Below are 22547 nucleotides of genomic sequence, written 5' to 3'. Positions count from 1 at the left end.
GTAAGCAGAGGATGGCCGAGCTGCTTTTACACTCCCACTAACATTAATGGTGGGCGGCATAGGGGATATTTTTAGGGGTGATGGACCTGTTCTGTGGCCTGATTGTGTTAATAGTTAACACGTATCAATACATGTGGTTAAATTCATGGAACTATATACCAAATTGGAGGAAAATAATGGAATTTAAAAGCTGGAGAAATCTAAATAAGATCTACAGTTAGTTAACAATAATGTTATAATGTCAATGTCCTGGTTTTAATTATTGTACTGCAGTAAAATATTAACATTAGGGGAAGCTAATTTCCTGCACACTGTACGATGTTGGACATTTTTTCTTTGAGTCTAAAAGTACTTCAAAATACAAGGAAAAACTTTTAAATTGTAGTAGATGTTTGATGTTCAGGAAAAATCTTAATATAGCAATTGAAGAAGTGAGAAATGCCTCGTAACAATAAAAACATTCAAATAAGATTTGGAAAAAAGATTTCTATTCAGTTATTATCACCTGGCATCTATGGAAATAACTGTAATCAAAACAAACCATCACCTGTGAATTTATCTCTGTGTAACCTGTTCTGGGGTGGAGACAGTATTCAGTATAAACTGATTATTTTTTCAAGCATTTTGTCATGAAAATCTTCAAACATACAAAAAAAATTGAGACAGACAATGAACACTCAGACACCCAGCACCTAGATTCTATAATTAGTAATTGCATGGTTTTGCTTTAATATGATAGCTACCCATCCATTCACCCCCTCATCCAATATTCTAACTCATTTTAAATGTATGTCAACGTAACTCACTCATTAGTATACTTTGCCCATGAAAACTTCAACATGCATATCATTAGCTAGACTTCAGTGTTCATTTATTTGTTATGAAATTTCTTTGAAGTAAATTTAGAAACAGTGGCATGCAAACACTGAAGTATATTATCAGCGAGTTTGACAAAATGTACTTACCATAGAGCTCCTAACTCGATCAGAGTGAAGAATACCACCCTCTCCCAGGACAGCAGCTATGGACATTTTGGACAAGTCTGTGTGGACAGATGCTTTCATTTCTTTTTTTAAAGATTTTATTTATTTGTGAGAGAGAGAGAGCACAAGCAGTGGGGAGCAACAGGTTGAGGGAGAAGCAGACTCCCCACTGAACAGGGAGCCTGACTCAGGGCTGGATCCCGGGACCTTCAGATGATGACCTGAGCCAAAGGCAAACACTTAACTGACTGAGCCACCCAGGTGTCCCCAATGCTTTTATTTCTTATACGCACCGAACAGAATTGCTGAGTCCTAATCTAGGTATAAATTTAGAAGAATCTGCCAGAACTTTTAAGTGGCTTCACCACATTTATGCCACTACCAACATTTATGAGATTTCCAGTGACTCCTTGTCCATGCAAGGACAGCTAAGGGAAACAGCTAAAATAAAAAGTACGGTATTTTCACCTTTTTATTTTATTATTTTATTTTATTTTATTTTATTTTATTTTATATTTTGTGGGAAAAACACTTGCAATGAGATTTGCCCCCTTAAATGTCCGTGGAATTTAAAAGCTGGAGAAATCTAAATAAGATCTACAGTTCGTTAACAATAATGTTATAATGTCAATGTCCTGGTTTTAATTATTGTACTGCAGTAAAATATTAACATTAGGGGAAGCTAATTTCCTGCACACTGTACGATGTTGGACATTTTTTCTTTTTTATTATCAGCGAGTTTGACAAAATGTACTTACCCTTAAATGTCCGTGTACATTATTGTCGACTGTATGTACAATGTTGTACAGCAGATCTCTGGAGCTTTTCACCTTATTTTGCTGAAACTTTATGCCTCTTGATTAGTAACTTCCCAATTTCTCCTCCCCCTCTGCCTTGACAATCATCATTCCATGCTTTCATTCTATGAACCTCACCGTTTTCAATTCCTCATATTTGTTCTTCTAGGACTAGCTTATTTCACTTCCACTAATGTCTTTGACGTTCATTCATACTGTCACATGTTGCAGAATGCCCTTCTGTTCTTCCGTGTTAGACCTGATAGTACTCCATTGATACACATACAGGATACACATCTTCTTCTTCCATTCATCTGTAGGTCAATGTTTAGATTGTTTCCAGATCTTGGCTCTTGTGAAGAATGCTGCACGAACACGCAAGTGTTCACCTCCTCAAGACCCTGGTTTCAATCCTTTTGGAGAAATACCCAGAAGTGGGACTGCTGGATCTTAAGGTAGTTCTATGTTTAATTTTTTAAGGAACCTCCATCCTGTTTTCCACAGTGTCTGCACCACTGTGTATATTCAACAGTGTTCAACAGCTCCCATTTCTCCCCCTCACCCACACTTACTTTTGGATCTTTGATACTAGCCATCCTGGCAAGTGTGAGATGATATCTCATGGTGGTTTTTGATTTGCATTTCCCTAATGATGACTGACACTAAACATTTTTTTTCATATACACTGGCCGTTGGATGTCTTCTTTGGAGAAATATATTTAACATTAGCTGTTCTAGGAGCTATGTAATGAAATCTCATTGAGTTTTAATTTGTATTTTGCTGATAATTCATGATGGTGGGCATTTTTATGTGCTTATTGGCTATTTGTACATCTTACTTTGTGAGGTGTTAGCTCAAATATTTTGCCCATTTTTATTAGAGTCATTTGCTGCTTTACTATTGAGTTTTAGGATATTGCATTTTCCACATTATATATGATCAATGGCCATTTTTTTTCCTCTTTTTAAATAGAATGAGGTGCTGTTTGTTTGAAACACTCTAAGACTACTGAAAAACTGGACAACCTGTCTTGTCAAAGTCTCCAAGAATCTTCCAAGGCTTTTTGGAATGTTGACAGTCTTAAAAAATAGATTGCCTGATGTATCATATGACCTCACTGATATGAGGAATTCTTAATCTCAGGAAACAAACTGAGAGTTGCTGGAGTGGGGGGTGGGGTGGGAGGGATGGGGTGACTGGTGATGGACACTGGGGAGGGTATGTGCTCTGGTAAGCACTGTGAATTGTGCAAGACTGTTGAATCTCAGATCTGTACCTCTGAAACAAATAATGCAATATATGTTAAGAAAGAAAAGAAGAAGAAGAAGAATGTAGCAGGAGGGGAAGAATGAAGGGGGGGAGATCGGAGGGGGAGAAGAACCATGAGAGATGATGGACTCTGAAAAACAAACGGAGGGTTCTAGAGGGGAGGGGGGTGGGAGGATGGGTTAGCCTGGTGATGGGTATTGGGGAGGGCACGTTCTGCATGGAGCACTGGGTGTTATGCACAAACAATGAATCATGGAACACTATATCTAAAACTAATGACGTAATGTATGGGGATTAACATAACAATAAAAAAAATAAAAAAAATAGATTGCCTGAAATTCATAGATAACAAAACCTACAACACACACATACACACACACACACACACATACACCCCAAAGATACAGCTCAGGAAGAAATAATAGGAAATAATAGGAACACCATTGAGCTTTCTATTCAAACAAAACCAAAGACAGGAAAAAATTTCATATGGTATAGCAAGGAGGCAGGAATGCCACCTGGAATTAGTATTTCCAGGTTAGCAAACGGGTATGCAGTGTTCCATGCTATTCGCCATGATCACCCCATTTTACAAAACTGCCCTTACCACGAACCCTGAGCACGTATCCTTGGTTTTCCCAGTAGGTATTCTCTTTTTCTAGCAACAACACTGAGGATTTTCTCTAAGGAATGATTTTTGTCTCTACTTTCCAGGAAAGTGTCCTGCTGGGGGCCCAGGGGACCTGTGAGCCTGGCTTGACCATGAAGAACAGTTGTATCCCTGACCACATTGACTTATTCCACCATGATTGCATCACACAACTTAGCGAACGCACCAGTGACACACTCTATGGGTGTTTGTTGTATTCACCAAGGCAGAAGCTCACACCTTCCATTAGGACTGTAGCTATGACAATGCAATCCTAGAACTGCTGGGGCCCCATGGAGGAAGAGCCTGAGCTTAAAAGGAAGCCAACACAAAGGAGAGAAGAAATACACAGTGAACACATTTCTAAGCACCTTGACCTATGTGTGCCTGAAGCCACTACCCCTGGACTTTTCAGTATTGTGAGCCCGTAGGTTCTGTTTTGTTTAAACCAGTTTGAGTTGGTTTTCTCTGACTTTCTGCCGATAGTACTGCGTGTTCCAAACCTATTACACCGAGACTGTTCGTTTTAGTCACACACTTTGGTGACCTCGTTCTTTCTTTTTACAGATGAAGACGTGCCTATTGGCTTGGTCCAGTGGGAGTTTGATCACAGGTAAAGGTTTGATTGTGTTCATGCTAATCTCTTTTTCCATTCATAATTTCATTTAATCTTCTCAACAGCCCTTTGAGTTAGATTTGCATGTTGCAAATGACCTAATTGAAGCTTATATAATTTTCTGCTATATACAGTTACCAGTTCCTCAATCCCAAAGTGGCTCTCTTTTACTTTGCTTTATACTTGTCACAGTAAAAATACACACTGGTCATAGTAAAAACCTGCAAAACATTCCTCATCCTTGAACTGCCTACTTGATTTGTCTTCCAAAGATGTTTCCCCAGAAGCACATGAAGACACAAAAATGTGTGTGTAGGTAGCCCCAGGAAACAAATATAAGGGAATGGGGACATGAGACAATAAAAGCCCATAACCAATGCAAGCTTGGGCCGTGAACAACTGAAGTTCAGTGTTGTGGGGCACTCTGTTCGAGAACACTCACTATCAAACATCCCTGAGATTCGTCCCAGCCAATGGTGGATATGTTACATCTCAGGTCCAAATTCACTCAATATCCACACTGCAATTGTGGGCAAAGTTCCTTTGAGCCTTTTTTCTTTGCATTGAACAGCACAAGACCTATGGGTCCTCAACAGAGGGCTCTGCAGGAAGAGGGGGCTCATCTCCTCTATCCAGGTCTATATGGTTGCTCAGTGGCATGGGTGTGAGGACATCCACCAGTGCTCTGCAATCTTGTAGCTCCAGCCCAGCCAGGTAGTTATCCACCCATGACCCATCCACATGGACACTATGCTCCAGACCTCCCGCCTGCTAAGGTGTCCCATGCCCTCTGCACATGCACACACCTGCCTGTGCCCCAGGTGCTTCCTGCTTTCTTGGTGACTGCAGATCAACTCTGCCCCCAGGAAACCAGTGAGGGCTGCCATCCCACAGGCGCAACAGTAACTTGTCCAAGGATCTTGGCATCCCAGTCTTGGGGTGGGGTCCTCTGTGGAGTCTGTCCACTTTGGGTGCTCTCCTTCTACCCTTCCAGAGTTTCCTGGTATCTTACAGTTACCCTTTGGTCATGTTTTAATAATTAAATGTCAACTGTTTGAATCACAGTGTGCTTTCAGGCTCCTGACTGGACCTGGACTGAAAAGGAAGGGGGGGGTGGCAAATGGCTGGCTGAGGGCTGCTCCCAGGGCAGTGTGGGGTTCCCAGCCGCATTCAAGCTGAGTGTTTAGGCACTTGCCCTGAGGAGTCATGGCGTAGGATGGTGACTGCCATGGGTATTTAGGAGGGACAGTGACCGAGGTCTGCTCAATCCAGCCCTAAGTATTGGCTCTCTCCATGAACAAAGGAGGTTTGGGGTGTGGTTGGTAAAGGGCAGGGGTGGAGGTCAGGAGGACTAAGAAGGCAAGGTGTCAGGAAAGCCCTGCTAACAAGTTTGGTCATCGCTGCCTAGCTCTCCTGCCCTTGGGGCCCGATGAGGAGCACGTACACCAGGACAGTGTCCCAGAGTGAGGTGATGAAGTGCGTCTTCTAGAACACAGGGCTTCCAGTTCTCAAGCACCTCCAGGGTGGAGTTGAAGAGGGGAAAGCAAGCCCAGGGGACAGGCATGAGTTTGAACTGTGGCCCTGGCACTTGTGAGCTTTGCGCGGTGAACCAGCCTTTCCTGACGTCCCTGCTCTGTAAGACAGAAGTGGGCGTCCCAGAGCTGTGAGTTTGGTCCTCACTGAGGGGGGATCAGCGGAACCCAGAAGAGGAGCCAGATGAGGACTGAACCCCTCTCTGCCACCACGGTCGCCCTAACTCCATAAAAGGGGATGGACGTGTGCTGGAAGCTGTTTTAGAGCACGTGCAGTGTCTGGAGGACAGCCTACGTGCACGACAGGTCAAGTGTACAAAATGCTATTGGACATTTTCAACTATTTTTTTCCCTTTTTATAAATATGCATGTTAGAGGACTCCTCCAGTCTGCGCATGTTACTCATAGGTCATGAATGGGGCAGATCATTCTAGACACTCAGCATCTAGATCTTAATGAGAGAATGGAAAAGCAAAGAAAACAGCCCCCTTTTCCCAAAATGCTCTATTAAAGAGGCCTATTTTTTATTCAGGGGCTCTATACACTAATGTTGGAATGCATTGTGCACGGTTTCAACGCTATGCTGGCTTGCATTCAGCAAATGCTGACCACACGTGTGTTTTGTGCCACACGCGGTGTGAGGCCCTGGGATGCACAAGTGAGTAAGACTCCTCGTCTGGCCTGGAAATCATTTCGTCTAGCCAAAGAGGTGCACAGCATGCATTGAGAGCTTTTCAAATATCAATAAGAGAATGCAGAGGGTATAGGGAAGGCAGACTTGTGAACTCCACTCAAAGAGCAGTAGATCAGCAGAAAAAGAAAATTTCGGGTAAACATTTAAAAAATTCAAATTTCTGTGTTAAATTTTTTTTATTTAAATTCTTACAACTGAACTCCTTTTTCAATCATAGTTGGTCAGGCCATTTTGTTTACCACTGCCTGAGTAAAGATGTATTATCAAATAAATAAATACATACATACGTACACACATACAAATTTCTGCAACTCAACACCAAAACACAAATAACTCGGTTAAAAAAATGGGCAGAAGACCTGAATAGACATTTTTCCAAAAAAGACATACAGATGGCCAACAGACACATGAAAAGATGCTCCACATCACTCATCATCAGGGAAATGCAAACCAAAACCACAATGCGATACCACCTCAAACCTGTCAGAACGGCTAAAATCAACAACACAAGAAACAACAGGTGTTGGCGAGGATGCAGAGAAAGGGGACCCCTCATGCACTGTTGGTGGGAATGCAAAGTGGTGCAGTCACGGTGGGAAACAGTGTGGAGGTTCCTCAAAAAACTAAAAATAGAATCACCCTACGATCCAGTAATTCCACTACTGGGTATTTACCCAAAGAAAACAAGAACCACGAATTTGAAAGGATATATGCACCCCTACGTTTATTGCAGCATTATTTACAATAGCCAAGATATAGAAGCAATTCAAGTGTCCATTAATAGATGAATGAATAAAGATGCAGTACACACACACACTGGAATATTACTCAGCCATAGGAAAGAATGAAATCTTGCTATTTACGACACCATGGACGGACCTAGAGGATATTCTACTAAATGAAATAAGTCAGACAGGCAAAGACAAATACCATGTGATTTCAGTTACATGTGGAATCTAAAAAACAAAAAAAAATGAAGAAACAAATAAAAAGCAGAAACAGACCCATAAATACAGAGAAGAAATTGATGGGTGCCAGAGGGAAGGGGATGGGGGAATGAGCAAAATGGGTGAAGGGGAGTAGTAGATATGGGCTTCCAGTTATGGAACGAATTAGTCATGGGGATGAAAGGTCCAGCACAGGAAATGTAGTCAGTGGTATTGTAAGAGCATTGGTTGGTGATGGATGGGAGCTATGCTTATGATGAGAGCAGCAAAATGTAGAGCTGTCAAATCCCTGTGTCGTGCTCCTGAAACTAACAGAACACTGTGCATCAACTCTATCTCAATAAAAAAAAAAATATGAAGTTCTGCTACTGCGCATCTTGATGGTTAATTTCTTGTGTCAACTTGGAGCCCATGGTTGGATGAGATGAACATTGGAATCGGTGAACTTTGAACAAGCAGATCACCCTCCATCATATGGGTGGGCTTCACCAACCCGTTGAAAGTCTGGATAAAACAAAAAGACTGTGCTCTCTCGAGAAAGAGGGAATTCTGCCAGCAGATGACCACACACTTTATCTGCATCATCGGCTGTCCTGGGTCTTGAGCCTGCTGGCCAAACCACACACTTAGACCTACCAGCCTCCATAATCACATGAGCCAATTCCTTATCATAAATCTCTTTATGAGGTACATGTGTATTCTCTCTCTCTCTCTCTCTCTCTCTCTCTCTCTCTGGGTCCCATACCTCCAGAGAACCCTAATGCAAGAACGTCAGTGAGTGTCTAACTGCCATTCACACGGTGTGGAGTGGGGTGTGGCCACCTATGGCATAGGCAGGTGATGTGTGACCTCAAGAGCAGAAGCGGAGGCACAGAGGGTTTAAACTCGGCCAAGTTTCCAGAAATCAAAGTCCCCTGTGCCCTCAGCACTCTGTCAAAGGCTGTTATTCAGCCAAGTATAACTGGGGCTTTTATAGCCTTTGGTCATTTTCCTGGAAATATGGATTGTCCATTTAGTCACATGTGGGCGATTCCACTACTAATCAATTCGTAAACTGTGAGTTTCTGGGACAAATTGTGTGTATGACACATGTGGAAAAGCATCTTCAAAACAGGTTGAGAAAAAAGACCAGTTTTCACAATAATGAGTGCAGTATGATTCCTCTGGCTGAAGCCCAAAGCCTGCTACAACCAAACAATCTATTGCTTAGAGATGCACATATTGCTGGTGGGGGAAGGAGAACAAAGGAAAGCAGGGGCATCATGAAGATAAGATGTGTGATCGTGGTTCTCCCTGTGCGGGAGGCCGACAAATGTGAACAGAGAAAGCAGACAGGAGCCCCAGCAGCAGGGTAACGTCCTGTTTGTGTCTGTGGCTCGCTTCAGCATAGTTCCTTGAAGTGTGCGTTTGCGCGTGTGTGTATCTGTGTGTGTATCTGCATGTGTATGCATGCATATAATCTCCAGCCAAATTTTGTGCATGCAAGTGAAAAGAAAAAAGAACGCAGTCATCCCCCCCTTCTCTGCGATTCCTCTTTCTGTGGTCTTAGTCACCTGTGGTCAGCCACAGTCTGGGAACAGATGATCCTCCTTCTGACTTATCGTCCGAAGGTCACTAGTAGCCTAGCCCTACGTCAAAATGCCTACATCACTCACCCCCCTGCAACACATGGTGACCCTATAATCACCACATGTCATCACAAGAAGAGCGGGTGCAGTACCATAAGCTATTTTGAGACAGAGACCACATTCACATAACCTCTTTACAGCATATTGTTAGAATTGCTCTATTTTATTATTAGTTATTCTTGTTAATCTCTTACCGTGCCTAATTCATAAAATAAGGTTTATCTTAAGCATGTATGTGTAGGAAAAATCATAGTACATCCAGGGTTTGGTACTATTCACGGCTTCAGGCATCCCTGGGGCGTCTCAGGGTATCCCCTGCCGATAAGGGGAGACTGTTGTACACGATATGAAATGTACTTTGTGCTTCCTGTTCTAAAACAATTCTGATACAGAACGAGTCTAATACAGAAATCCAGGAAGAAAAAAAATAACAAATAGGTACTCCTGTCTCACAGTGCATTCACAAAGTGGTTGCCTGCATACATTACTGTCATGTTTAATTTGTTAAAGGCAATATCCAGCCTCCGTATGAAAATATAAATTATCCAAATGTAGTCCTTTGCCAACATATCATGAATAAATGGTGAGCAATGGGTAGAAAGCTGGGGGGGATAAAAAGGCACATATTAAAATGCAGTTTATTCTAATGCAATACATCTTTACCAGGATGCTCTTTAATAGGAAATTTCAAACGATTAAATTTGGGATGTTCTTTTAAGATCAGAAACATTGTGGCGTTTGGTAAGGAAAAGATCCAGCAGCCTCATCATTGCTGCCATCCTGCTGATCATATTTTCATTGACCACAAATTATAGGGGATGTGTGTCAAAGAGCCTGGTCTGGAATCAGGGCACTCGGGTCCTGCTCAGCCACACACCATCTCTGGACCTGGCCTAGCGTACTTCCTCCATTTCCTTTACCCATGATTTTCCCTATCAGGAAGTAAAGGCAATAACCAATGTTTTGTTATAGGGGGTTTTAAAAGTATTAGATGTGAACCTGTCTTTAAAAAATATGATGGAAAGAAAAAAAATCATGCCCATTTTAATCATTATTGTTATGAGGTGTGTTCTAAGGCCCAACAGTGTTGAGAAGACAGATAAGGGCTGTAGTAGAAAGTACCAGAGAAGATGTACTATTCTGGTTTCTACAGCAAAACAGAATGAATAATTTATGCACATGAATGAATTACCATGTGGAACAGGATTGGCTCATGGGGTTGCAGAGGCTGAGAAGTCCCACTTCTGCAGTCAGCAAGCTGGAGACCCAACAGAGACGATGGTAGAGTTCCATTCCAAGTCAGAGGCAAAGGCAAGATGCCCCAGATCAAACCCTATCAGGCAGAGACTCCACCTTTTATTCTATTCAGGCCCTCAACTGATTAGATGAGGTCCACCACATTGGAGCAGGCATTTGCTTTACTCAGTCTACAGATTCAAATGTTAACCTCATCCAGAAATGTCCCTATAGATACACCCAGAATCATGTCTCTCCAATGTCTGGGCACCCTGTGGCCTAGTCAAATTGACATGTAAAGTTAACCATCACCGTGGGTTAGCACTCTGAGACACACAGACTCGCAGACATGCCTTGAAGGCAATGCGTCTGCAGAGGCAGTAAAGCTCTGTCTTCCTTGACCTGTAGTAGATGCCCTGCTTGTCCTCCCTCCTCAGTCCTGTCACTCTGCTCTTTTGCATATGGATGATACTCAAGTCTTTCTAACTACTAAGGTCCCAGTCAAGGCTCTGCTACGTGTTGGCCGTAGAAAGTCACACAAGTCCCTGAGTCCTAATTTCTCCTGTGAGAGACATGTCTGTACAAAAAGGTCATTTTGAGAGCCAAGGGGGAAGAGGGCTTGAAAAATAAGAAGTATTTTTAAAACTATAAAATAAAGCAAAAGAAATAATAATACACCATACAATAAAAATAACTAAAATCCTAGCATGTAAAAAACTGAAAACACTGATCCCAGTGAAAATCCCAGCAAGTTATTTTATGGATATCAACAAACTGATTCTAAAGTTTATATGCAGGCAAAAAGGCCCACAATAGCCAGCACAATATTGAAGAAGAAAAGCAAAGTGGGAGGACTGACATTGACTTCAAGACTTACTATAAGTTACAATAATCAAGACAGCATGGTATTGGGGAATGAATAAAGAAATAGATCAGTGGCACAGAATAGACAGCTCAGAAATAGATGCCCCCACCCCAGGAATATAGTCAACTGGTCTTTGAAAAAGAGGCAAAGGCAACACCATGGAGCAAAGATGGTCTCTTCAGCAAATGGTACCAGAACAACTGGATGCCCACGTGCAAATAAACGAATCTAGATACAGATCTTACAACCTTCACAAAAAGTATTTCAAAGTGGATCACAGACCCACGTGTAAAACACAAAAGTCAAAAATTCCCAGGAGATAACATCACAGAAATCTAGAGAGTCTTGGTAGAGCAGTAGCTCTTTATCTACAACATCAAAGTTACAACCCAGGAAAGAAAGAGTTGATAAGCTGGGCTCTGTTAAAATAATAATAAAAAAAACTCAGGGAAAGACAAAATCAAGAAAATTAGAAGAGAGCCCACAGATTAGGAGAAAATATTTGTGAAAGACACATGTTACAAAGGAATATTATCTGCTATACACAAAGAACGCTTACAACTGAACAACAAGAAAATGAACAGGAGGATTTAAAAAATGGGCCAAAGACCTTAACAGAAACCTCACGAAAGGCGGTATAACAGATATGGAAAGATGTCTGACATCAATTTTCATGAGGGAGATGCAAATTAAAACCACAATGAGATAACACGACACCTCTGCTAGAATGGCCGAAGTCTGGAACCCTGATGACACCCAGTGCTGCCGAGGATGCGGAGCCACAGGAATTCTCACTCATTGCTGGTGGGAATGCAAAATGGTGCAGCCACTCTGGAAGGCAGTTTAGTGGTTGCTTACAAAACTGAAAATACTCTTATCACAGAATCCATCATTCAAACTCCTCGGTATTGGCCCAAAGGAGTTGAAAACTTCTGTCTACAAGAATGAATACTTATGGAAGCTTTATTCATAACTGCCAAAACTTGGAAGCAACTAAAGTGTTCTCCAATAGGTGGTTGAGTAAATAAACTGGTACATCCAAACAGTGGAATGTCATTTAGTGCTAAAAAGAGAGAAAAAATGATCAAGCCATGAAGAGATATGAAGGAAACTTAAGTACATATTACTAAGTAAAAGAAGCCAATTTGAAAAGGCTACATACTGTATGATTTCAACTCTATGACATTCTGGAAAAGGCAAAACTATAGAGACAATAAAAGATCAGTGGTTGCCACGGGTGGGGTGGGGAGAAGTAAATAGGCAGAGCACAGAGGATTTTTAAGGCAATGAAAATACTCTATGATATTGTAATGATGGATACATGTCATTACACCTTTGCCCAAACTCATAGACTGTACAACACAAAGATTGAACTCTAGGACAAACTGTGGACTATGGATGGTCATGATGTGTCAGTGTAGGTTCAACAATCATAACAAACGTACCAGTCTCAAGAGGGATGTTCACAGTGGGGGAGGCTGTGCATGTGTGGGGAACGAGGAGTATATAAGAATATCTTCTCCTCAATTTTCCTGTGACTCTAAAACTGCTCTAAAAATAAAATATTAGGGGAACCTGGATGGCTTAGTTGGTTAAGTGTCCAAATCTGGATTTCGGCTCAAGTCATGATCTCAGGGTTGTGAGATCAAACCCCAAGTCGGGCTTTGCGCTGGATGTGGAGTCTGCTTAAGATTCTTTCTCTCCCTCTCCCTCTTCCCCTCTCCCCTCCCTCTCTAAAAAATAAAATATTTTTTAAAATGTAGAAGTTCCATGAAAAATAACATGCAAATAAAGCTTAATGCATATTTGAAACTTTTGAAATTGACTCTCATCCTCATGATGAGTGATCCTAATGATCACTAATGAGTAAACACAATGAGTTTACCACAATGAGCAAAGTATAGCTCACACAACACAGCTAACAGATTTCTCATTGAGCTAATCAAACCACTCAATGGAGTAAATTACCATTTTGCTTCATGTCACTAATTTTCATGTTGTAGCTCTGAGTTAATCCATAATGCCAACAATAAAGAGGAAAGTTTGCCTTAGAATTTTGTTAGACCTGAAAGAATGTATTTCTGCCTCCTAAGGAAAAGTTCCAATCCTGGGCAAATTGTTGAAATATTTACAACAGGTATGGTGAGGACCACAGCAAATCACACACCATGGCCACCATGCCACCCCCCCTCCCCTCACTGAGCATACAGAGAACGCTTAGGGATAACCTAGTTACCTAGATTGTCAAACCATTTCTCTCTTACTTTTTTTCATTTATTTGTTTATTTTTATTATGTTCAGTTTGCCAACATATAGTACATCACCAGTTTTTGATGTAGTGTTCAACGATTCATTAGTTGTGAATAACACCCAGTGCTCATCACAACACATGCCCTCCTCAATACCCAACACCCGGCTACCCCATCCCCCTGCTTTCTGTAACCCTCAGTTTGTTTCCCAGAGTCCAGAGTCTCTCCCTTTCTGATTTCTTCCCATTTAGTTTTCCCTCTCTTCCCCTGTGGTCCTCCGAGCTATTCCTTATGTTCCACATATGAGTGAAACCATATGATAATTGTCTTTCTCTGCTAGACTTATTTCACTCAGCATAATCCCCTCCAGTTCCATCCATGTCGATGCAAATCGTGGGTATTCATCCTTTCTAATGGCTAATATTCCATTGTATATATGAACCACATCTTCTTTATCCATTCATGTGTTGAAGGGTGTCTCGACTCCTTCCACAGTTTGGCTATTGTGGACATTGCCGCTATAAGCATTGGGGTGCAGGTGCCCTTTCTTTTCATTACATCTGTATCTTTGGGATAAATACCTAGTAGTGCAATTGCTGGGTCATAGGGTAGCTCTATTTTCAATGTCTTGAGGAACCTCCACACTGTTTCCAGAGTGGCTGTACCAGCTTGCATTCCCACCAACAGTGTAAGAGGGTTCCCCTTTCTCCACATCCTCGCCAACATTTGTTGTTCCCTGTCTTGTTAATTTTTGCCATTCTAACTGGTATAAGGTAGTATCTCACTGTGGTTTTGATTTGCATTTCCCTGATGGCTAGTGATGTTGAACATTTTTTCATGTGTCTGTTCGCCATTGTATGTCTTTTCTGGAGAAGTGTCTGTTCATGTCTTCTGCCCATTTCTTGATTGGATTATTTGTTTTTTAGGTGTTGAGTTTGATAAGATCTTTATAGATCTTGGATACCACCCCTTTATCTGTTATGTCATTTGCAAATATCTTCTCCCACTCTGTGGGTTGCCATTTCTCTCTTCTTTCAAATTAGAAGCTTCTCTGATTAAAGATGATCTGTCAGACCTGGTGCTCTCTCCTTGCTTTCTCCAGGCACTTAGCCTTCTCAGGGTCTCTTAAGTCACCTTGAAGACATCTGTGGCTCCAAGTTCTAAGTGTGACTCCCTTGCTTGAGGCCAGTCAAGGAGCCTGAGGAGACATAGATGGAAGGATGGAGGACAGAAAGATGGAGGATAGAATGATAATAGATGGGTGGATGGATGAATGGAGAGATAGCAGGATGGGAGGATGGAGGATAGAAGGATAGAGGATGAAGGATATAATGATGATAAAATGGATGGATGGATAGCAGGTTAGGGGGATTAAAGGATAAAGAGATGGAAGGATGGAGGGTGGAATGATGATAAGATTATGGATAGATGGATGGATGAGTGAATGGATGGATGGATGATAGCAGGATGGGAGGATGGAAGGATGGAGGACGACAGAGGGATAAAGTATGGAAGGAAAGAAAGATGGACGGTGGAATGATGATAAGGATGGATGGATAGATGGATGGGTAGGTAGGAGGATGAGAAGATGGAAAGATGGAGGACAGGAGGATAAAAGATGGAAGGAAAGAAGGATAAAAGGTGTAATAATGAAAAGATGGATGGATGGATGGATGGATGGATGGATGGATGGATCAGTGGAGTGTATAAGGATGGCTGGAAGATAAAGCTATGGTTTACGAAGCTGTGGTTTTGGGGAGCCACGGTAATTGCTGCAGACATGGTGTTGACCACTAGTAAGGGCCATCTACATACTAGATAATTGTGCTAAGCACCTTCTATTCAATATCTTAAGGAATCTTCACAGGACTCCTATCAAAGAGTTTCAATTATTTTCCCTAAACCTGAAGAAGCATAGCCTTTTGGTTATTAAGTTGGGGATCTGGAACTTGTATCCTTACCTGCCTAGCCACAAAGTCTGTGGTCTTGACCTCACCCCTGTGCAGCCACACAGAATAGATAGAGCCCATTGGTTACAAGGTAATAACAGTTTCTGCCTAAAGGCATACAGTTGGGCACTCTTCTCTGATCAGCCTACTGTTACTGCTTCTCAAGGCGAGATTTCGTTTTCTCCCCACACTTGACCTGCAAAATCTTTCTTTAAACAACGTTCTCACTTAATCTCTTGCTGAGGCTACTTTTCTAGGCTCTGGTGCCAGAGGCCCAGGGTTTTGTAAGTAGTTCACACTTATGATGAGCCAGACTCTGAGCTTTGCAAGCATTAAGTTCATTCCATCCTTACACAACCCTGATTAGGTCGGTGTGATTACCACCTCCAGTGAACAAATTGAGGCTCATATGAGGCTTCTGTCCAAAGTATGCACAACTGGCAAAGAGCATATCCAGGATTTGATCCCAAGTTTTGTCTTTCCTTAGAGTTTATGCCATTAACCCCTGTGTTTGGAAACAGAGCAAGGTACTAGCTGAGGAGTAAATAAATGACAACAGGGACCTCCCCACACCACCACCAAGGACTTTTCAGTTTGTCCCCAGCACTGTCACATGGAGAAATATCCATTCCATTTCTACTGTATAAGAAACTCTCAAAATTACTAACACAAGCCATTAGAATCATTCAGTGCTCTGTCTTTTTTCCCCAGACCAGGCTCATGGGGCCATCTTTGTTTCTGGTTGGAGAGCCATTTAAATGTTCCCATAAGAGAAGAACATGTGGTCCAGAAAGAATGGGACATAAATGTTCGAGAAATGTCCTAAACTAAAGACCGACATAGAAACATCGGGAGAAGAAAGGATCAGTTTCTTCCATGGGCTTTGCTGTTCCACTGGACACTTTCTTGAAAATAGTGCCTCAGGGCACGTGGGTAGCTCGGTTGGTTGGCTAATTTTTGTGAAGATAATGATCCAAACATGTGCATGTCCCGTCCATATTTTCTACACAGAGTGTATGTTGACTAGAGGTTACAAAAATTTCCAAATCTTACATTTTATTTTCTTACTCTTCCTGTGATTTTTCTGTCAGAGAGTTGTAATGACATTGGATGATAAAGCTCCAGAGGTAAAAGATAAAGCAAATAGGCTTTTAATTTGCATTTTTGGAAGATCACACACAACACACCAGAGTCTGTGCATCCCAAAGTCATCGCTGATGGTCTGAATGTGTCAATAATTTATCACCTGCACGGCTCCACTGCAAAATCTCTAAGAGAAATGGAAAATGTATTTTTCTGCTCTAGTAGCAAGAAAATCAATCTGTGGATGCTTGACAGATTCTGATCTTATGATTTAGGTGTCCTTAATCAGAGAAGTCTCATGAAGGGAAAGCAGAGTGCATTGCAATAATAAAGAAGAAACCCGGAGACATAGAAAAGTTGCTCCAAGCAAAGAACTGCCCACCATCCTCTCTCACAGCCATGGCAGAGGAGAAAGAGTAGCTACTTTATTCCCAGAGAACCCTGGGGACCAGTCGTCACTCAGGCACTTACTTACTCGGTGGGTGACAGTGAATGCACTAACCACACAGAGCTTCCCTGTTCTCATCTATAAACTCTTGGTATTGATTCTGACCTCGTGGGGCTCTCTGAGGATGACACAGAACCTCAAAACTCGTTCAGCAATAGAACAGGTATGCATTTGTGAATGCACTGCAATTAATACATAGCAACTATTAGGTTCCTTTTGCACATCAAGGCTTTTTCAGAAATTATCCTTTCCAAAGCAAACTCTTACCTTTTGCTTAAGAACTCATTTACGCTAACCTGGAAACACTGGGGTCGGTCACCTGCTTTGGGGATATTTGCCCTATTTGTCCTCTATCCTCCAGTCTTCCCCAAACTCTCTCTAAGCTGCACAAGAGTGCTTAAACCATACCCATGGGAGACAGTGAGAAACTTTGTTTCTCTAACTCTTGTCACAGCCCCTGGAAGCACTTTGTGGTGAGCATAGAAACCCAGTCATGCGTGGTGTTGAAGATAAAACCAGGACTCAACATCAGACACCCTGGTCCCCCCAAACGCACACTTTCACCCATTTACCCCGTTTCTGACATTTCTCAGGCAGCTTGAGCTTGACAGTGTAGTACATAATTCATCAAGTTATTTATAAAATAAGAACGAGATAACACAGTTGAGCATGCTTTCCCAACTGCATACTGCTGTGCAAATAGTAACAAATGAGCTTTCTGAATCAAATTCAACACAGAAATCACAATGCTCATTCTTGAACAAGGGAGAACAAGGGAGGTCTCTCACTACCCTCTTCCCCCCACAAGATGTGGGAAAACCACTTATATAAAGAAGGCGTTTGCATAAGCTTGTCCACACTGAAGGATATCCATCCATGACTTTTGGAACTGCAATATTACTCGGGTCTTTGCGAAGAGGAATGAAAAATGAACGAGCATAGAGAAGTATTTGTTCTGTTTTAAAGAGAAACCAAGAAATGCAAACCAGGTTCTCTTTGCCTTCGGGAACTGGGCAGAAAGCTGACATTCATGAAAGAAGAAGCTGCATGTTTCAAGGAGTGAGTTCTGTGGCAGATGCCAGAGGCACAGGCCCATCCAGCGCCGCCCCCCCTTGTTAAGATTTTATTTATTTATTTGACAGAGAGAGAGCACAAGCAGGGGGGAGTGGCAGGCAGAGGGAGAAGCAGGCTTCCTGCCAAGTGGGGAGCCCGATGTGGGGCTCGATCCCTGGGATCACGACCTAAACCAGGGCAGATGCCTGACCAACTGAGCCACCAAGGCACCCCTAGTGGGCCCCTTTGGATGTGGGTCCAAGGGGGACCAAAGCCGCCTGTCTCTTTGCAAGAAAAGCTAGAAACTTTGATTAATAATATTTCATTGCTGGCTCGAACTTAAACACACAAACAATATATTTAAACGTCAGTGTACGCTTTTAAAAAATAAAACATAAGAGGGAAACCAATGCTTCTGAGGGCTATATTTATTCTTTGTCCAACCCGTAATAAAGATAGAGCACTCGGGGACTCCCGACTTGGAGTTCCACCATTACACTAACAAGAGGATGGTAATCAGTACACCGAAGAATAGTCAGCTAATGCATCTGTGTATGTGGTTCTAAATATATCTACACTTAAGTTAATCACTTAAGTGCTGTTTCACGGTGCAATTGGTTCTTTCCAATGGGTCATTTTGTTCCAATTTTTTAAAGTATGAGTTATTCAGCTTCTTCAGTGTAAGGAAAGGGAGCCTTACCACCATCCCTTGGAATTGAGAATGGTGTGCCCTGTTTGAACAACCAAGGAGCATAGTTGACATTACCACAAATCTTCCCTTTACGCTCAGAGATACCCTAGTGGTATTTCTTACATTACGTAGGTATCGTAAGTAGGAGGGTTTTGACCTGTGTTCTCCCATATGGTAAAAACTGGACACTACCAATGTGGCAGATGGTTACTGAGCCCTTGCAATGTGCACAATCCAAATTGAGATTCTCTGTAGAGTTAAATGGACACCATATTTCAATGTCTCAGGGTGAAAAAAGAATGTAAAGTAATTATTAACACTTTTTATATTCATTACTTAATAAAATGAAAATATCTTATGTATATTGAGTTAAATAAAATATTAAAGTTAAATTTACCTGTTCCTTTTTTCCCCTTTTTTTATTATTATGTTCAATTAGCCAACATATAGTACCTGTCCTTTTTTTTTTTTTTTTTTAACAAGGCTACTAGAAAATTTAAGATTACTACATGGTCTCCTTATGTTTACATTGGACATTTCTGGTTAGACCCAAGATGAGAAGTGCAAAGACATTGTGATATTGGCAATTACAGGAGCAAGTAGCAATGGTAATTGTTAACTATCCCTAGAGTTGAGTCCACGCTAATGAAACCGTCAAAAGGTTTCATTCTCCATTTGGGGAAGCATGGTCCTGAGCAGATACATGAAGAGTAGTGTTTCATGTAACAATCTAAATGTGTGTGTATGCAGCAGGGTGTTAATAGATCAACCGATCTCAGTAAAAGTAACACAATCAACCTACCCAATTAAATTTTACCGAATTTATTAGGACACGTTTGACTGTTGTTAACAGCAAAAGCAACAGCAAATCTTAATTCAATCAGGTTTATGCGATAAAGACATTCATTCTGTCTCTTGCCGTAAGGAGTCCGGAAGGGTTATGTCTACATCCCGCTGTGGTCCTCAGGGTTCCTTGGCTCTGTTTTGTCCAGGCTGGGAGCGCATCAGATGTTGCACCTCTGACAGCCACATCACACCATGAAAGAAAGCCTCCAGCTCACACTCCATGGCCAAGGTTGGTTCCATGCCCATTCGTAAACCAAACGCTCTCATTAGAGAGGCTCCCAATGGAGTTATCGTGCCCAGCTCACACTAGTCGTTTCACATGTAATAGATTTCAGGGAATCAAACACCATTTTCAGCACTGAGAAATTGAGAAAGTGGACCATGTGGTTGCGGTAAATGACCACTGCATTCTACCACGACCAGGAGCACCATGGAAGGGCAAGACGCAGGACAGGCACAAAACACTGACACGGAGGAGCACGGACATTATGGAAGCTTCCTGGATTTTGTCTGAGAACATGAAACTACAACTTGTGGATGAAATGAAATCCAGAGCTCCTACACAACATCACCCCCAAGCTGCTCACTCTGGGTGGGTACAAAAGAGATGGTAAATAGAGTGTTTGTATATGTGTGTGTGTGTTGACATGCATGTGTATGGTGATGCTGATAATACACATTCTGAAAACTGGTGGTTTGTCTTAATTAGCCTTCCCTAGAAGTCCTAGAGTAAAACATGCCACTGGTTTGTATTTCACAAAAAAATAAATTTGATGTTGACAATTTGGGTGTTTAAGTTTTTGCCTTGATATCGTACACTGGAATCACAATCATACATATATATAATATTTTATATTTAAATATATATTTGTATACATACTTGCGTTTGAAACTAACTTGACTTTTTCTTATTTCTGGTCACTTCTGTTATTGTAATTCTGCTTAATCTGCAGCTATGAAGATTTGACATTCAAAACTGACTTTTTTTGGGGCGCCTGGGTGGCTCAGTTGGTTAAGCGACTGCCTTCGGCTCAGGTCATGATCCTGGAGTCCCGGGATCGAGTCCCACATCGGGCTCCTTGCTCGGCAGGGAGTCTGCTTCTCCCTCTGACCCTCCTCCCTCTCATGCTCTCTGTCTCTCATTCTCTCTCTCGCAAATAAATAAAATCTTAAAAAAAAAAAAAAAACTGACTTTTTTTTCTTATGTAATTTATGTAGGTGGTGAAGATATAGACTAGGTGTTCTATTTTTTATAACAGACAGTTAATCTTCTGTGCCCAGAAACTTCTGAATTTTCAGATTAAAGGTGATAAATAAAACATTTCAACTAAGATTTTTAAAAATAATTGAGATAAATTTTAAAAAACCAAAATGATGTTAAACATTTTTTAATGATAAACTTTCTATAAAGTCAACTGCAAAAACTTTTTAGTTCATCAAAGGCCATGCTTAATTAACCTCTGTCACCCAGACTGTCAGAAACAGAATCTCATAGTATTTGTTGAGAGGCCAGAATTAACCAGCTGTGCACATTTTTGCCCTTCCTTGAGTGGGATTCACCTCAGGCAGTCCCAGAGGGTGTAAGTTCCCCACAGAAACTTCAGAGTTTTCTAATCATACTTTTTTTATTTTTAAAGATTTTATTTATTTATTTGACAGAGAGAGAGAGAGAGCACAAGCAGGGGGAATGGCAGGCAGAGGGAGAGGGAGAAGCAGGCTCCCCGCAGAGCAGGGATCCTAATGTGGGACTCAATCCCAGAACCCTGGGATCATGACCTGAGCCGAAGGCAGTCGCTTAATGAACTGAGCCACCCAGGCGCCCCCTAATCATACTTGATCCTGTCTTAATACACACATACTAATTTTTTTAACTGGGATCCAATAAATGCTGCAATCAACACTACATCTAGTTAGAAAAAGTACAACAGAATAGCAAGATGATAAATATGTAAAACTTGAAACCAGCATGATGAATGCAAAATAACCAGCTAGATTATCTGAGATCTCATTCATACTAGCAACGAAAACCTAAAATCCTTCAGAATAAACCATGAGAAAGGTACATGAACTGTAAGAGAACACTATAAAAATTTACAGGTGGACATAATGATTTGAATCACTGGAGAGAAAAAAACCTTTTCCTGAATGAAGGCAACAAGCAACTTTCCCAAGCAATTTATAGATTTTAATGAAATGGCGGGAAAAAAATCCAAAGGAAAAACTTAAGTAATAGCGAACTGATTTTAAAATTCACCTGGAATAATAAATAATGACGTCATCAAAGATGTTCACATTAAGGACACCTGAAGTGACTAATCCAACTACATACTTAGCTGTACGCACACAGAGCATAACCCATGTTCGGTCATCGTTAAACTAGTAATGAAATGTCGACAGTTTTGCACATTTGTGTATTTAGTTGTGAACACAATTAACATGCACAACCAAGACACGTCAGCAAACGAAACCAGTGGAAAACTTGTGAGAAATCAATAAATGTTAGGCTGAGATTAATTACAGCTTGTGGCTTAGACTCCAGGGAAGCCGTCTTGCCTTTTAAATGTGATCCAATTAGCTTTGGCTTCACCTGGATCTCCTATAATCAGCTATAATCATAGTGATGTCTCAAGCAGATTTAAGTCTTTCCATCATGACAATATTTAGAATATGTAGTCAATACGTGTAACCTCTGTCTCTATTACATGCTGAAACGCTTACAATTCTACCCCATCTGGGCTACCTTACGCACTTTCCCATGACGGCACTTGCTGGCTGTCCCCTCCTTTCACATCTGGTGAGTCCTGCTAAGGATGTGTCCGTGTTCCATGTTACATGCATCCTGTGCACCTCACGCTTTTGGTCTCCAGCGCCTCCCTAGCTCATGCGTGATGCATGCCTGCCTCACCTCCTCAGGGTCAGAGCATCTTCATCCTGCTCTGGTGGTGACAGTGGTGATTACCGAGTCTGTGCCCAAACTCAAAGAATATAGACTTGTTCATTCTTTAGCCGTT

Source organism: Halichoerus grypus, chromosome 12 (assembly GCF_964656455.1).
Source record: "Halichoerus grypus chromosome 12, mHalGry1.hap1.1, whole genome shotgun sequence".
Classification (NCBI taxonomy): Eukaryota; Metazoa; Chordata; class Mammalia; order Carnivora; family Phocidae; genus Halichoerus; species Halichoerus grypus.
Note: the sequence above shows the minus strand (reverse complement) of the source record.